The following is a 13403-nucleotide window of genomic DNA, read 5'->3' as shown; positions in this document are numbered from 1 at the left end:
TAACTCAGAGGTTTCTTTTTGATATCTTAGTGAATGTAAGACTTTTACAGCTACTGATTATTGGAAAAAATGAAGGAATTTTGTGACCTCATGTTTGCATATGAAGACAAAACAATGCTGCTCCTTGTAGGGAGAAGACTAGAGAATCCTGATGCATCCTGGAAGTTAGAGAAGTAGAACTTAGGAATGGGAGGGATGTTTCAATAAACAGATACTGCAGAATATTGCAGAAGCTGGAGAGATATATCAGCCGACAAAGTCATGTACTGCTCTTGTAAAGTGGCATAGTTCAATACACAGACATCATAAATTGTAGTTCAAACCCACCTGTCACAGTAGCTGCAAGGGATCAAAGTCCTCTTTGGGCCTTCAAGGCCTCTTATACTCACACATGCACATAACAATACATTCAATGCACACACATATACACAACACACACACACACACACACACACACACACACACACACACACACACACACCAGAATCCAAACCTTCTCTGTCTGTCACTAGAAAATAAACAGACTTCTCTGGGATAATAATGAAATAAAATATACTAAGATAAAAGAAAAAAATAACACATTTGATTGAACAAAACAAACAAAAAGAAGGAAAGGAGCCCATCAAGTCAGACAAATCAGAGACCCACTTGTTTGCACATTCTCAATCCCATCAAAACTGTAAAGTGGTAGCCATAGTACATACTCAAAAAAACTAATAGGGTAAAATGAGAGAAGAAAAACGAAGAAGAGAAAACAAATCAAAATGAAACAAAACAAAAAAGATTAAAACAACAAGAAAATAAACAAAAAAGGAAAACACCCTGACATGATATTGTGAGAAAAGAAACATCCAAAATGCCACTGAGTTCATTTTCTGTTGTCATCCACTGTTGAACATGCATTCTACCCTTTAGCATAGTTCGTTTCCCCAGTGAGACTCCCTTGGAGGAAACTAAACTTTCATTAGCAGTTGGCTATCAACTGGATATTGCTTCTGGGTTAGGAATGAGGCCTGTGTCCACTTCTCCTTTCAGCTCAAGTACCCTGCAATGAATAGTTTTTTTGCAAATCTGACAAAAACTAATCTCATCTGAGAGAAGGTAACCCCAGTTAAATAATGTTTTTAGTCTGGCAGTGGTGGTGCACACACCTTTAATCCCAGTACTTGGGAGGCATAGGCTGGCAGATGTCTGTGAGTTGAGACCAGCCTGATCTTCAGAGTTAGTTACAGAATAGCCAAGGATACATAAAGAAACCCTGTCTTAAAGCCTCCCACCCCCTAGAAAGAAAATATCTCAGTGAGATCCAGCTATAGGTCATTTTCTTAATCAATGATTGACTGGGAGGGCCCAGCTCAAATGACTCTTTGCCATGAACACTTGCAAGTAAAGATAAATGCACAAAGGGCTTCACAGCGTGAATCATTGTCTCACACTGCAGCTTCTATAATGAGATTTAAAAAAATTCCCTTATTTTATTTTATTCCATTTTTCCTTTTTTCTGTTACACATACAGTTTTTCTCTTACACACACACACACACACACACACACACACACACACACACACACACACACACAGCATCTGCTTTATTTCCCTATCCATGAAGAGTTACTCAAGCTTGCCTCATTTCTTCACAGACAGCTGAATGTCACCAAGCAGAGCTGACATCATGTCCTAGCCCATCACCTTTTCTCACCTGTGGAAATTTGTAAAGATCCAGCAGTGTCCATATGTATTCAGATATTGCCCATGACGGTCCCGTAAGTACAGCAGCTGACATGCCTTCTCTTACACATCTGTAGTTAGGGATGCCATAGACATTCCCTGAAAGTGAGCCAAAAAGAGTTGCCAGAGTGGCCTTTTGGTCATTTGGGTCATTATGGACCTCAAATCACAGGGATGTATTAGGTAAAAGATAGGGATTGTTATTGATTTCCTCAATGGCAAACATCATGGTCAAAATACATTTGTAGTTCCTCAACTTGAACCTACACAGAAGGTAGAACAATATTTAGGAGGAATACTCACACCACACAAACATAACATATGTGCAAGCAAATTGAAAACAGATTTTTTTCATACAATATGATCTGATTACAGTTTCTCCTCCAGCAACTACTCTAGGTTCCCCTCAATTCCCCTCCTGCTCAAATCTATACCCTTGATCCTCTCTCATTAGAAAACTAACAGCTACCAAAAAAACATGATAAATTAAAATAGAAACAACGAAGCCAAAATTGGATAAAATAATTAAACAAACAGAAGAAAAACATGCAAAGAAAAAAGACAAGAAACCGAATAGAGGAAAAGGCACACATTTTCTTTCTTTTTTTAAAAAGATTATTTATTTATTTATTTATTTATTTATTTATTTATTTATTTATTTATTTATTTATTTATTTATTCATTTATTTATTTATTTATGTATACAATGTTCTGCATGCATATATGCCTGCAGGCCAGAAGAGGGCACCAGATCTCATTACAGATGGTTTTGAGCCACCATGTGTTTGCTGGGAATTGAACTCAGGACCTCTGGAAGATCAGTCAGTGTTTTTAACCTCTGAGCCATCTCTCCAGCACCAAGGCACACATTTTCATACACAGAAAATCATGAAAAGAAATCAGAAACAATAATTGTACACAAAAGTCATATAATCCTAAAAAATTTAAAATCCACAAATGTTATTAAGTTTATTTTTTGTTTTCCATCTACTACTGAGCAGGGGGCCTGCACTTAAGAATTGTTTGTATACCCAACGAGACTCCCTTGAAGAAAACTAGTTATTGTATTTGCAACAGGGTTAGGGATGGAGGCTTGTGACATCAGAGTGGGCTTCTGAATTAAAGATGAGGGCTTGTGTCCATTTGCCCTCTCAATGCTGGCAACCCATCTGTCTTAGTAGTACAGGCCCTGTGTATCCTTCCCAGTCTCTTGAGTTCATATGTGTATCAGTCCTGCTATGTTGAGAAAGTCTTGTTTCTTTCACTGAGTCACTTTCTCTGACTCTTACAATCTTTCCACCTCCTCTTCTATAGGGTTCCCTGAGCCCTAAGGGAAGAGGGACTTTAAGAAGACATCTCATTTAGGACTGAGTGTTCCACGGATGGAGGAGACATCTTTGATGATAACTGAGTGATACAATGATCTATGAATATTGCAGAATAACATTAGGAGACATTTTATTGTTACATATCTTTAGCAAACCAATAGTATTTAGTTTCTCCCTGGTTCCATGGCCTATCTTGTTTCTAGTTTTTGACATTCTGAGAAGGGTTGGGTTCCATCTCATGGAGTGAACCTAAAATCCAATCAGATATGGGTTTTTTAATCCCTCAAGCTTTGAGCCATTTTGCACCAGTATATCTTGCAGGCAGGACATCATTGTAAATTGAGAGGTCTATAAGTTAGGTTTTTGTTTACCTCCATGCAATTTCCCTGCAGACTGCTTTCCAGTTACATGACACTAGTGTATAGAAGCAAAGATTCTAGTTAGGTGTTGGAGACCGACTCTGGACAGCTGTGTCTTGAACCTTGTGTTACCTGCCACGATTTATCAAGCCTCGTGTAAATAAGAGGCTTTTAGTCTAACCTAGGAATGTAGGATTAAATAAACCTCTTTAAATCAGCTAGCTGCAGGGGCCTGGGACCAAAGAGACCTCCTGCTGACCCTCCTTAGGAATTTTCTTTGTCCTCTCCTCACTCCTGCTCCCCCTCCCTACCTGAAGCCCTGTTTATAAGCTCTAACACCAGTCAATAAACCGAGACCTTGACGCAACTCAGACTGCTTTGTCTTTCTTCACGCGCTTGGTCTCCTTTCCCTCTCGCCCCCCATTGATTCACAGGTGGTCCCTCCTCGAGACCCTCGAATAACCTGGCCTGCTGGACGGGTCAAGTGGCGCCCGAACGTGGGGCTCAAGGCACGGCGGCTCACTACTGGACGGCGAAGAGAAAATGTGGTCTGGCCAGACTCACTAGGGTAGAGGTGCCCCAACAGCATCACTCGTGCGCCATGGGCAGCCTTGAGGTAAGTGCCGTTCATCAATCAATGGGTAAAGCACTCTCTAAAGAGGCTCTCTTCATTAAGGAAATGAAGAAATCAGGGAGAGGGGAATAAGAGTCAAAAAGAAAGAAAGAAAAAAAAGATTTAATTAAGTTTTTCTATTTTGTGGAAGAAAAATGTCCCTGGCTGGTTATTAATGGCCCGGGCATCCACCCTTTGACATGGAATAAAGTTGGAAAGGCTATCAATAACTTGCTTAAGGACAGAGAGTACGTCCCCGATGCATTCTTTAGTTTCTATGGAGTAATCAGAGATGTTTTAAAGGATTCAGAAAAGGATAGTAGGGTGTCACATCTTCTGGCACTTGCTGAGGACCTATTAAATGATGTGTCCATCCCAGAAGACGGTAAGAGTGAGGTTGTCACAAATCACATTGAACAAAAGACCAAAAGACCCACCGGGACTCTCAAGGGTCCAGAGGTTTATTGACATCTACCGGTAAGAGCGCTCTCTGTCTTGTCTCTGTCTCTGTCTTGTCTCGTTAAGTTTTGTGCCAGTCGACTGATTTGTACTTTGCAGGCTCTCACTGGGACAGACGTGTCCGGACAGTGATCCTGGGAGGGAAAGAGAGACGTCTCATTCCCTGATTTGGGCAAGGGACCCCCTAGTCCCAAGCCATTTGGGGCCACCTCAGAGGTGACCATTTGATTTTAGGAGTCTCCTCCAGGGAGTGCTCAGGAGAGGAGCATTTTTGGGTACCTTTCCCCATGGTGGGAGGAAGTGCCACTTTGTATTTTGTTCCAGGAAATTGTTAGAGCCATTTTGTGGGGGATTTTTTTTTGTTGTTGTATGTTTTATTGTGGTCATTGTTACTTTACACTCTGTTTCTCTTCCAAGAAATAAGGTACATGTCTGACTGACAGGGATGTGAAAGCCCCCTGATGTCTGTTTGATCTGGATTGTTTTTGGTGTGATTGAGCCTGGAGGGTCACTCTCCACAGAGCACATCAGGCTGTCATTGTTCTTGGAGCTTTGTTGGTTGTCTCGTTGGGGCAAAGTTTTTCTTTCGTGTGCCCTTGGTCTTGTGTGTAGTGTGTTAACTGTTCTCATTGTTGACTTGACTGTGACGGACGCTATGGGACAGTCCCCTTCTTCTCCACTAGACCTTTGCCTAGCCCACCAGAAGGATGTGCGAGCCACAATCGAGGGGCTTGCTTGCTGTGAGTGAGGCCATCATCATCTCAGTGCTGATGTGCTGGCACTTGGATTGTCTGTGTAAATGTCATCTGTTTCTACTACTCATCTCCCTTATTTTCCTGCGGGGAGGAGAGAGAGGCACAGCGAGGGCCACCTCCCTCCCTCCCTAGCTCTCTTGCTATCAGGACTGCAGGCAGCTGGCTGCTCTCACGAAGGTGGGGGTGCGTGCTCTGGGTACAGGTGGGCTAAGATTCTCATGTCCTGCTCTGGACAGGGCAATGGCTGCCTGCAACTGAGAAAACTGTGTGAACACTGAACAGAGAATCTGACTTTAGTCAGAGGAGTTAACAAAAACTTTTTTTCAGGAACACTGGCAGCCAAGGAGATACTTTATGACCACTGCTCCCCCTCCCTTCCTTTACTGTGATAACTTCAAAGTCTCTTCTGCCAGCTAGGAATTTCTCTTGTTAACCCTTCTCTGTCCTGATTTTGAAACCTCAGTAACCTCCCCCCCCACAACTTCATCCCCTACAGACAAAGAGAAGCTAAAACCAGGATTCTTAAATGTAGATAAGAACTTAGACGCCTTTTTCCAGGTGGCTTTATCAACTACAGAAACTTAAGAAAACACAGAGTTAGGATATATGACCATCTGACAGAGACTAAGTGGTCATAAAACATCCCAAACTCCCCAAACTCCCCAAACCCGGGAGACAGCTCATAAAACTCCTAAACACGGTTGCTAAACAAATGAGAAATAAAGATAACATGAAAAACTACTGATATAAACCTAAAGAGGGATGTGGGCGGTGGGAGATGAATTATGTGGTCTGTGCTAGCCTCACAAAGAAGGCTCTTGCTCCTTCCAACCTCCCTGCTGTGTGTGTGAGAGGTTTGGAACAAGCCCCCCTGCCGAGGCTTGTAAACTTCATTTAAAAAAACCTTGCTTTTGCATTCTGTACCTGAGGTCTCTGATGGCTTCTTTGGGGAGGAGACAGAGACCTGGGCATAACAATGATATTGCTTAAAAAAGAAATGTTAAATTACCAGTTCAAGATACTGGGGAAATTATGCTTTGTTTCCACAGGAAAAATAAAAATTTACATGGGTTTTGGTCATTTGAGTTCAATGTGTTACAAATACTTGCCATCATTTAAGAAAATTGGTTTCAAATTATTGTTGGTTAAGACAAAAGTTTAGATAAATGATTTTTGATATGAGGAAACAGTTTAAAATGTAAAAATTTAAAGGCTTAAACATGTCATGAGGGTTTGAAAAAAAAATATAATGAAACTTTAAGGTCTAACTTTAAAGTTTAAGTAAACATGTTTCAGATTTCTTTCTCTTGCTATTCTGCTGTTACATGGAGACTCCAAAGGGTCATAGTTTTAAAAATGTCTGTCTATTCTGCAGGTATGAATGAAAATGTGGCCACATGTATGTTTGGTTTTGAATGTCTGAGTTTGTATGCATGTCCTTCTGTGTCAAGGAATACAAGTTAATACTAGTCATCTGGCTATCCAGATACTAGTTTAAAGCATAAACGGTTCTATTTAAATAAAAACAAACTGACAGGTATATATGACTAATATATCTATAGGAGAACAAATTAGCCTGGTCATTATTACCAAACTTAGAGATATTTTCAAGATTAGGCCTAGATTATTTGTTTGGCTCAGATACATTTAATAGATAATGGTCCTCAAACCTGTCAATGATCTGATGAACATGACATTTAAATTATTTGATTAAAAACTTACTATCGGAAACAGAGACTCCCAGCTCCCCAGATCCTAGCAATGACTCCCAAGGTCTCCAAAGAAGATATGGAATGACAAGAAGATGCCACCTGAATTGCAAACAACACTGACCACAGGGCAAGATGCCCCAATGCAACACCTGCCTCCAGGACCCAGCCCAGACTGTGGACAAGTAGTAGGACACTGTCAGTCTTCCGTGTCCCTATTCCACAGAAAAGGTACTCTGCCTTATGGGCTTGATGGTGGTAGAAGATTGATGTTGTTCTGACTGGTACCTCCAACGCTATAGAGACCTGGGTAGGGATTGATCACTGTAATTTATAGGATTGGATGCTTCTTGGTCTGCACTCAGATATAGTTTATCCTTCTCAGATCTTTTTTTTTTTTTTGGTTTTTTGAGACAGGGTTTCTCTGTGTAGCTTTGCGCCTTTTCCTGGAACTCACTTGGTAGCCCAGGCTGGCCTCGAACTCACAGAGATCCGCCTGGCTCTGCCTCCCGAGTGCTGGGATTAAAGGCGTGCGCCACCACCGCTCGGCCTCCTTCTCAGATCTTTGATGGCTAGGCTAGCTCTAACTTTGTCAGCATGGCAGCATCAGACAACCAGATCCTTCTGCAAGGCCATAGCTAGCCTGTTAGCTCACTTTAAAAGAAAATGTTCTAAGATGTAAAAATTTAAATAAATCATAAAGGTTTGGATATGAGTCTAAAATAAGATATGATTCAGATTACTCTCCTGTTCTATGGTTCAGAGCTTAACATTTAGGAGTCCTGATGAGCTGATAGAGCAATGACCACTTACTGTTCAGTCACAAACTCAACATTTTGGATTTGTTTTAGATGTCATCTAGATATGTCTAAATGTAAACCTAAAAGTGCTTCTCACCAGGCCAAAAATCTCTGTCCAACTTACACCTGGCTTTCTGGACAGAAGTAAAATGCCCAAATCTGTAGTTCTTGTTGGGACTCAAAGGTATAAGTCTACTTCTGCTGTTTTACAGATACCCATTATCTGCTTTGTCTACAATATGGATTTCAGTACAGATTGGTAATACTAATGTATCTAAAACTTTTATGTCATTCTGCAAAAAGGCCTCAAAGGATCAAAAGAGTCATAAAAACATAGACCCACTCCACAGAGGTCGAAAGAACCCCAGATAAGTATTCCTAAAGATGGTATTTTTCCTCTCTCCTGGTCTTGGGATTACTGCTTTTTACTAAGGGTATAAACCTAAGGGTTCCAAATAAGTTCACAAATTTTAACCTCTGTTCCTAGTTTAAATCTGTCTCAACAGATTTCTACTTGGCTGTCAGACACCTCCAAGTTTCAGTTGCTGACTCCACCACTCCAGATGACTGTGGACTCCGGACGTGCTAAAGGCTAACGTGGACCAGCCCAGCTAACATGATTCTTCTCTGTCACTATGGTGTCAGGCAGCTACATGCTACTGACAAATGCCCCCTGCCCAGTCTTTGACCAGCTTTTCAGCCTTTTGGGGGAGGGGCCCTGATAATGACGCCCCAATGCCAGCTTGAAGCAGTTCCAGAAGAGAATACGTCGTCCCAATTCCTTGTTCAAAAGAGGCTGAAATGCTGGGTCAAAAAAACTCCATGCCATAGAGACAAGATGGCTAATTGTACATGAACTATGCATGACCATTACAGGCCATGAGTTACTAAAATAGGCCATGAGGTACCAAATGTAATGCCATAATTTTAAGATTAAAATTTGCCAAAAAGAAATGGGGGAGTGAAAGACCCTAGCCCTTCAGGCTTACACCCCCAAGCCTCAGGAAAAGAGAAAACTTCAAGCACCAAAAAATGAGAAACTAAAAATCTAGTTCCAAGGGCAACCTGACTTAGCCATTACTCAATCTCCCCTGCAACCATATAACAATGTAAAGAGATTTCTGCTAAGAGATGTGCTCAACTGTGACTGGGATAGTTGCAGGTGTTCCAGGAAGGACCACTGTGACCTTTGTGTAAACTCCACTCCCGCCTTAATACCCCTCCCTTGAGGTTTCAGGAAAAATGTACCTGTTGATGCAAATTACCCATCTGTGATCACTCTGTACCCAGACCATGATCTTGTGAAACGAAATTGTATGGGAATTGTAATCTTGTGGGTTTTTCCTTTATTAGCCTTTATGGGGCTTCAGTAAGATGCGGCTCTTGCTCTTAGGAGCAGGGTTTGCTCTTCTATACAAAAGCTTTAAAGAATCCCCTTGGCTTTCTACCCTGATCCCCACCCTCCTGGACCCCTGATTATTTTCCTTCTCCTTCTCATTACCTTTGGTCCCTGGGCCTTTCAGCGGTTGACTCAGTTTATCAAAAATCAGATTGATTCGGCCTTACCATGACACGTCTCGATTCATTATCACAGAGTAGATTCCTAGGAGGCCGGCCAGGAGCCCCATCAAGGATTCAGATTCAGTGTCCTAAAGCCCTAACGTCCCCATGGTCTTGCTAGAGAGTACTCAATGACGGGAATAGTACAGGGCCCACGCAGGAGACAACAGCGTACAGAGGTCGTTGAGACCGGCTCAACATGGCACCTGCCATGCGTGGGAGTCCCCCTGTATAGCCTAAGACAGAGGCTCTCTCGGACCTCCGCAACCCCGATCACATGGACTTGGTCCATTTTTGAGAAAAGAGGAGGATATGTTGGAGACCGACTCTGGACAGCTGTGTCTTGAACCTTGTGTTACCTGCCACGATTTATCAAGCCTCGTGTAAATAAGAGGCTTTTAGTCTAACCTAGGAATGTAGGATTAAATAAACCTCTTTAAATCAGCTAGCTGCAGGGGCCTGGGACCAAAGAGACCTCCTGCTGACCCTCCTTAGGAATTTTCTTTGTCCTCTCCTCACTCCTGCTCCCCCTCCCTACCTGAAGCCCTGTTTATAAGCTCTAACACCAGTCAATAAACCGAGACCTTGACGCAACTCAGACTGCTTTGTCTTTCTTCACGCGCTTGGTCTCCTTTCCCTCTCGCCCCCCATTGATTCACAGGTGGTCCCTCCTCGAGACCCTCGAATAACCTGGCCTGCTGGACGGGTCAGTTAGGCACTAGCTCAACTTCTCCATGTTCAATGAGTCCTGTAGTAATGTCTTTATCAATGGGGCTTTACCATCAATTTGTGGAGAGCAACCAATATCTTTAGCAGTAGCCTTGGTTGTTTGGGCATTTCCAGGGGCCCCATATTGATAACAACTCAAGTAACCTTTCTCTAAATTGGAAGTTTTGTCTGTTGGTGTGAAATATTTTGTTGGGGCTTTTGCTCCCAGGTTTTTTGGTGATTCCATTGAGATTTCTTTCATATATGTATATATTTTAAGAAGCTTCTACTGTATTAAATTACTATATGACTTAAAAAACTCTTTGTTTTTATTTCTTTAAGACTATGAAAAACCCTGAATGTGAACCTCCCAATGACTTGAGCTCTGAGAGGGTAAGCAAAGAATCAGTTGCCTTATATCTGTGATAAATCCTGCCCATGAGTTAGAAGTAGGTCTTTAGATCTCCTAGCACTCAACTTTCAAACTGCAAAACCCTGAAAAAATGTTTCTTGAACAAGCCACTGGTTACTAAGACATTGTTTAACTCAGGAACTTCCAGGCCATTCAATCTGTCTGAATATCAGTTGACATTTCTTTAACAATTCATTTTTATGTGTGTTGTGTGATTCATGTATATGTTTTTCTGTGGTGTGTGTGCATGCACATGATTCTAGACAGTGAAAATGTCAAATAGGGCTTGTTATCTTCATCTGTATTTAACAACACATATTTTGTGGCACATAATTTGGATTTTTCCTGCTTCTCCCACTCATTTCTCTAAAAGCAACAGGTTTACACATCTGCACTGTAATGTTCCGTCCCCCATTTTGCTTTTATGACCTGCAAAAGTCAACTCAGTTCTTATATTGCACTGCAATCATGTTACCTTCTGATATATCTACTCATTCTCTTAATATGAGTCACTAGTGAGGAAAATAACTTGCACTCTGTAGCCACCCAATTTCCACAAACATGGAAGAATATGACATTTCATAAAAAAATATAATATTTGAAAGACTTGTTTCATTAAGTTTGTATTTTATACATAGTTCTTTGATTTGTGTGCCAAAGTTCATTCTCTGTTGACATGCTTTTAGTGATTCATATAAATGCAATATTATTTTCTTCATATTGTTGGGTTATGTAGAAGAGGAGATGAATAACACCTTAAACTCATTTGATAAGAAAACAGACTTTATTCTATTTGTACCTATTTTCTCCTTGACTTTCATCATGGAGTGATGTTGGATTTTTCTTAGAGGCCTTACTCCATTCAACCAGATGATTCATTTTTCCCTGTCATTTAGTGTGTTTAATGGTGGTTACATTAATTGATTTAGAGGTATTGAACCAGTCCTGCATCTATTGGATAAGGCCAATATGATCATGGTATATAATGATTTTTGTGTGTTATTCAGTTCAGTTTTCAAGCATTTTATTTGTTTTTATGTTCATAAATGGTTGTCCACTAATTTATCTTCATTTTATAGTAAGGTGTTTGTTGTTTTTGTAATACCATGTTCAAAATGTAAATGTTCTTTCTTTTTTATTTTGTGCAATAGTTTGAGAAATATTAATGTTAGCTCTTCTTTGAAGGCCTGGTAGAATTGTGCACTGACCCCATCCAACTTTAAAATTTTATTTTAAATTGGGATATTTTTAGTTAATGTTTTAATTTCACTGGATGTTATAGTCTATTCGAACTATTAACTTCAATTGTAACTTCATTTGTACATTATTTTTATATCTTGAAATTCATGTATTTCTTTAATTTTTTTCCAATTTTGAGGAATATATGTGTTTTATAGCATATTCTTGTGATCATCTGAATATCCTCAATGTCTGTTGTAATCTCTCCCCTTCCTTCTCTAATTTTATTAATTTGAATTCTCTTTTTTCTTTTGTTGATTGACTAACATGCTATTAATCCTAGTATTGGCTTCATTCCTTCTTTCTATTGAATTTTTCATTTCTTTTTGACATGGATCCACAATTCCATAAACTTTCCTCTTGTGACAGATCTCCTTGTGTTCCACAGGTTTTGATATGTTATGATTTCATTTCCATTCAATCTAGGAATGTCAATGTGCTTCTAGATTTCTTCCTTCACTTAGTTATGGTTCTGATTTGTGTAACTTAGCATCCATTATTTGTGTTCCTTTTTTGGTTGTTTATATCCTGATTTAATAATACACTTTGACAGCATGCAGGATGTGCTTTAATTTTTCCTGTACATTAGAGACTTGCTTTTATGCTAGTATGTTGTCTATTTTAGAGAAAATTTAATGGGCTACAGAGATGAATGCATATTGTTTTTGTTTTTGGTTGGAATGTTCTATAGATATATGTTAAGTCTATTTGATTTTTCAGAACTCCAAATATAAAGCTCCACAAAAGAAACTTCCTATGTTATAAAACAATAATGATAGTTAATATACCCAACCAAGAAAGAATATGGAAAGCTACAAATGAAAATGATCAAGTTGTATTCAAAGAGGGACCCATCAGAATAGCAACATATTCTTTCAGTAGATACTAGAAAGCCAGAAGAGATTGGGCTGACATTCTACAAGTATAGAAAAGCTGCAATGCTCTCCCAGACTACTATACCCACAAAACTATCAATCATAATGGTAGAGAAAGGTAAACTTTTCATGATAAAAATGGTTGAAGAAAATTATGACCACTAGACCCATTTTGCAAAAGGCAAATGAAGGAAAAGTTAGGTCTGAAGCAAAGGATGGATTTATTTAAGTTGGCAAAGTGAAAAATAAACAATTCCAGAAATTGTTACTGAAAAATAAGTCTGAATACTAAATCTCTAATGATACATCTTAAAAAAAACCAAACAAAATTCCAGGAATTAATGTATGCCGTTCAATAGTAACTTCTAATATATGTGGCCTCATAATATTACTTATGAGAAAAGGTAAAGAGGTTGAACCAGAAAGCAATACCCAGATTTTATCAGTCTCCCAGAAACACAATTCATAACTAATGATAGCCCCCAAATTAGCATTAAAGGATGGAAAAATGCTTCCATGCAAATGTAATTAAAAACTAAGCAGGCTGGAGAGAGTAGGGATACTAGGAACATACATCAATATAATAAAGTCAAATGATAGCAAGCCTATAGCCAATATCAAGTTAAATAGAGAGTAATTTAAAGCAATTCCACTAAAATCAGAAACAAGATAGGCAGTGTACTCTCTCCATTTCTATTCAATATAGTACTTGTAGTTCTAGCTGTATCAATAAGACAAGTGAATGAGATTAAGTAGATATAAATTGGAAAGGCAGAATTCAATGTATCATTTTTTGAAAATGATATGATAATACACATAAGTGACACCAAAAATTCTATAGGAGAACTACTACAATTGA

At 39.6% G+C, this 13403-nt stretch overlaps 1 pseudogene; it reads right to left on the bottom strand.

Annotated features, from left to right (window-relative positions):
- Positions 1 to 13403, bottom strand: part of LOC102907120 (vomeronasal type-2 receptor 116-like) — a 91653-nt pseudogene that overhangs the window by 61242 nt on the left and 17008 nt on the right.

The sequence above is a fragment of the Peromyscus maniculatus genome, chromosome 1 (genome assembly GCF_049852395.1).
Source record: "Peromyscus maniculatus bairdii isolate BWxNUB_F1_BW_parent chromosome 1, HU_Pman_BW_mat_3.1, whole genome shotgun sequence".
NCBI classification, from domain to species: Eukaryota; Metazoa; Chordata; class Mammalia; order Rodentia; family Cricetidae; genus Peromyscus; species Peromyscus maniculatus.
Note: the sequence above shows the minus strand (reverse complement) of the source record. Positions and strands in the feature narration are given on the sequence as shown.